This window comes from Manihot esculenta, chromosome 18, assembly GCF_001659605.2.
Source record: "Manihot esculenta cultivar AM560-2 chromosome 18, M.esculenta_v8, whole genome shotgun sequence".
NCBI lineage: Eukaryota > Viridiplantae > Streptophyta > Magnoliopsida > Malpighiales > Euphorbiaceae > Manihot > Manihot esculenta.
The window spans coordinates 10,009,561-10,014,959 of record NC_035178.2 but is presented as its reverse complement, the minus strand read 5'-3'; the positions used below and the strand labels follow the sequence as shown (position 1 = coordinate 10,014,959).

Sequence of the window (5,399 nt, the reverse complement as noted above, 5' to 3'; positions counted from 1 at the left end):
GTCACCAACGGAATTTCCGTTGGTGATCCGTCACTGTCACCAACGGAATTTCCGTTGGTGATCCGTCACTGTCACCAACGGAAAATTCCGTTGGTGATCCGTCACTGTCACTCACGGGTACAAATTTCCGTTGGTAATTAAAATTACCAACGAGGATTTTCCCGACGGACTTAGTCCGTCACAGATCCGTTGGTGATCCGTTTCACCAACGGAATTTCAGTATTTACCAACGGAATTGTCCGTTGGTAATTATGAAATTTCTTGTAGTGAGAGTTCATCGTTCTGACCCAAGTCCTGGACTATCTCCAGAACCTCATTTCCATGTTAACATAATCGATGGCGAGAAATCACCTTCAGGGTCAAATCCTGGAAAATCTCCTGAAAAACCTCCTGCTAAAACTAAAAATTCTAGCTTTTCAACAATTTTCCGCTCTCTGTGGGAGATAAAGAGGCGTGTTCCAAGTGGTCCAAGTCAGCAACAGCCCCCTGAAGCTCCTTCTAGATTCTAAAATCTTCCTTTATTATCATATAAATATATATGAAAATGAATAAATGCATACCTATAGTTGTCCTTTTTATCTTATTTGGACATGTAATGAAATTTTAACTTTCATTTTCTCTTATTAAATTTGGTGTGTTTGCCTATCGTTCTTATATTTAAAATTTATATTTTATCAAAATTGGTAAACATGTAAGTAGAAGGAGGGCAGGTAGAGGGTAGCCCTCAAATCACAGTTTATCCAAAGCTCTCTTCCTCAAACATTTTGAAAGCAAAAATTTGCTCAAGAAGTGAAGGCAGAGGAAGATGGGCAGCTTGAATCCTCCACCACTATTATTCAATTATCAGCGCAGTGGCTTAGCAGGCAAAAGCAACTGTGTCAACCCAACACCAAGAATTGTTAGAGTCTGCTTCAAAATCTGCTGGATCTGTATGTTTATATCAGCTAATAATTCTATTAAACCTAAAGAGCAATTAGCGCCTGTAGCTCAGTGGATAGAGCGTCTGTTTCCTAAGCAGAAAGTCGTAGGTTCGACCCCTACCTGGCGCGATGTTTTTTTTACTTTTTTTTCTTCTTTTTTATTCTTTTAAAATCTAAAATTGTAATTCAGTATTTAAATTGATTGTTAAATTTTCAAAAATTAGGGTGACTGTAAGGTACCTAATTTATTACCATATGTGGAGATATTTTTTTTATTATTTTTCTTGATATTCTTCACTATTTTAATTTTGGAAAACAGGTTACATTTCAAGATTTTGTCATTCATTTTTTTTTAATAAAAAATATGATAGTTTATAAAAGTGAGCAGTATTGAATTTAAATTAAAAAAATTGATAGAATCAATAGAATCAAATTAATTTAAAATTTTAATCAAAACAAAATTATTGAAATTATAATGTATGATCAATTTTTCTAATTGTAAAATTTTTTTATTAAGATCATAATATTTTTATCAGATGAAAATATTAGGGATATATATCTGATTAATATTTACCTTAATTTTTAAAAATTTTGTAAATATATTTTATTATTTTATATATATTCAAAAGTTAAAAATTATATATCTTATAAAAAAATTAAAATTTTATTTAAAAAATAAAATAAAAAATTACGGTACGCATTTGCACCAGCATTTAGCTAGTTAATTGTGCTCTATGATTAGTTGTTTTTACTTTATTGAATTTTTATTAGATTAGATTTTATTGAATCATGTAGTGGTACTTATTTCTTTAATGCTTTGTTGATAGTATGGTAAATTAATTAGTTTTTGATTGGAGAATTGAACTCATTAAGGTTTTAGGTTATATTTAACAGTTATATTATGGTAAATTAATTATTTTTTATCGAATAATTCAACGATCAATAAAGTAATAAAGTATAACTTATACGTTAATTAAAAATTAAATATTAAAATATATAAATTTAGACTCATAGTAAATATGAATAAATATATCTGAGAATTCCCATGTTTACTTCTCTAATTTTCGATTTTTATTTTTAAAAAAATAAATCTAATTATTATTTAGACTATTAATAAAGATTATAATATTTGAAATAAAATAACAAAATTAAACAATTTACAAAAACTATTAATTTAAGAACTAATTAAACAATTAATTTATCTGATTAATTATTTAATTTTAATTACTAAAATCCTCTACCTTCCTTCCGAATAATTTGAATTACTTAATTAAAAATTATTACTTATTTCTCAATAATTTAATAATTTTATAATTAATTTTATAAATACTATGATCATTTTGTCTAATATTTCACCTATTAAATTTTTATTACTAATTCAATTAATATAAGTATGATATTTAATTCTCTATTCAGCTTTAAAATGTTTCCGTCCAGTATTAATTTTAAAATAAAATCATTCAAGCATTTAAAAGTATTTAAAAACATTAATAATAATTTAAATAAAAAAATTAACTCAAATAAATTAAAAATAATCAATAATTCGAGTTACGTCAAATTTCCTAATAAAATAATTTAATTACTCATAATCAAAGATATTTAATTGAAAAATTATTTAAAATAATCTTAAATAATTTTGAACAACCAAATAAAAGAATAAAATAAGAAAGAAAAACTTGAAAGCTCTGAATTCATCTTTTTAAATCTTTCAAATCTTACTGTTCTTCAGATTTTTGCCATATAAAAGTATTTAGAAGTGAGTAAAAATATCTTTTAATCTCTCCATTATCATAATGTATTATTATTCATTGCGACTTTTATTTCATAACCCTAAGGGTAAATTTGGAGAATTAGATCTTCTAGCAAAAATACATAATAAAATGCACAACAAAAAATGAAATATTATAGATCATGAAAATACGAATAGATCATGAAAATATGAATTTACCATATATTCTTTATCGTTTGTTTCAGACTTTTCATCTCATCCAAAAAAAATTACTATATAAAAAGTCAAAACATGAAGTAGCCTAAAAAAGTATAAATTACTATATATTTTTATCTATTTCATTAAAATCTCTTCAAATTTTATCAAATTTTTCTTTATTATACCTCATTCGTTTCTTAATTTATTTTAATTTATAAAAAATACTAACAATTAAGTAAAAATATTAAGAAAAAATGTTCAGAAAAATCTTAAATTTTGCACCTTTTAACAATTGTACATTTAACTTTTTTTCGATAAAAATACCCTATAGTAATTTTTTTTTTTATAATTATACCTTTCTTTTATATTCCCGTAAAGATTAACACAGAAAACTAATTCAACATAAAAAATTTTCAATTTAACAAATAAAAATCCTAAATAGAGTTGTCTTACTCATCTACATTTGTGTTACTTGCATTGGACTACGTGTTGAAAGTTTAATTACAAGACGATATATTTAGGTTTAAATATTATTCTAATTAAGATTTTTCTTTAGTAATTAAGAGTTTTTTATGCCAAAATTAGATTTTCTCTATTAATTTTTAACAAAGAAAATAAGAATTATTTAATTAAATAATAATTTAATTGAATTATTATAATTTATAAATTTATATATTTTTATTATTTATTGTTTTACATATAATTTATAATGAAAAGATCAAATAATAAAAACCACTTAAAATACTCATAATTACTTTCATTATAAATTACATTTATTTTATTCAACTAAAAATAATAAATATTTTACTATTATTATATCAACTCTATTGTTATTTTTATAAATTATTTTTTATTTTTATAATATTTTTATATATAAATATTTAAAAGAGATTATTGTACTCAATTATTTTTTATATTTTTTTATACAAATTTAATAGAGATTGATATGAATGCTTCTATTTTAAAACTTTTTTGTGATATTATATGTTTTTTTAACTATTATTTTGAAATATTATTATTCTCATAAATAATATTAATAGAATTTTTAATAATATTTAAAATTAATTTTCTTAATTATTCTGCTAATAATTAGATTTTTAGATGGTTTTTCTATTGATAAATTTGTAATAAGTTTAATTTACTTTATTAATATTTTATTATTTCTATTAATACTATAAGTATTTTTTTACGTAACAATAATTAATAATAATATAATATTAAATTTTATTAAAAAAATTTTCATGATAAATAAAGATTCGTATCAAGCTAAGTATATTGAAAAAAATAAAAAAAATTTAATATATATGGATGACCGCTGGACTTTCTTTACCCTCAGCGAGTACGGATTCAAGAGGAGAACAATAGCCAAAGCCCATCGAACCCTCCTTAAACAAGACCGATCCAGCCTCTCAAGTCCTGATCCGGAGGTGTGTGATAGGCTGGGTCCAATATGAGGCCGGGTCCATCATGAGCCCGAGTTCAATAAGAAGAGGTGTTCGGCCCACATATCCCTCAGACTTGTATACACGCGTATTAGGAAGAATTAAATGGCCGTTACGCATGGAGCAGGAGCTGGGTAACAGAGGACAGCTAGCACTGTGGTAGAGAGGTATACATCACGGGTAGAGAGAAAGGGATGGGGGGATCTCTCTCTCTTCTTTTTCCTTCTCCTTTCTGGACTCCATTCTTATTTTTCTCTCTGCAACTCTTGTCTAAATATACTACTCTAATTCATAAAATCTGACTGAAACGTCGGAGGGTCTCTACCGGAGCATCCCCGGTGGACTCTTGACCATTTTTCCTTATTTTGTAGGTTTCTCCATCAAACAGAATATTGAGAAACCCATTTAATGAACTTATATGATGGACTAAGAAAAAAGTCAGATTTATCATGAATCAGGAGGAGAAAAAGATTTATCATATATAAATGTGTGAAGAAAAATATTAAAATTTACTTAAATATTATTGTATTTTTATCAATGAGTTTAAATTAATATCCATTTTATTGATGAGATTGTTTTAATAAATAATTTTAATTAAAATTTTATGAGATTAGATTTAATAAAAAATAATAATTTTATTAGATAAAAAATTTTAGTTAAAATTCTATGTAGATTAAATTTAATTAAAAATATAATTTAAATTATGTGGTCTTAGACTATAACGATTAAATTAGGCAGCATAATTAGTCAATAATAAACCAAATGATGAAGTTTGTCTGATGAAACGAAAGCCCATTCTAAACCAGGGGCTTATTGCAACGAGAAGAAGAAAAAGAAGAAAAACAGTTGAGCATCGCCTTTGATTTAAAGAAAACAAAATGAATTTCTAACTTTTTGCTTATTTATTTATTTCATCAATTTTTTTTAATTTAATTTATTTTTAAGTCGTTTTTATTATTTTATAAAATCCCCCAATGGGTACGTGAAATTTAGCCACTGGTATCATGAATCGGTAATAACCGTTGAAAATGTAATCAAACAACCTGATTCCGCCACGTCGCCTTAGCTCACAGATGACAATTAAAACTCCGGAATGAGCACACAAAAAGT

At 25.2% G+C, this 5,399-nt stretch overlaps 1 non-coding gene across 1 annotated transcript; it reads left to right on the top strand.

The window, feature by feature from the left end:
- Positions 1-976: 976 nt before the first annotated feature.
- On the top strand, positions 977-1,049 carry TRNAR-CCU. The gene has a single exon. It is a non-coding gene; the product is annotated as a tRNA-Arg (tRNA).
- The last annotated feature ends 4,350 nt before the right edge of the window (positions 1,050-5,399 follow it).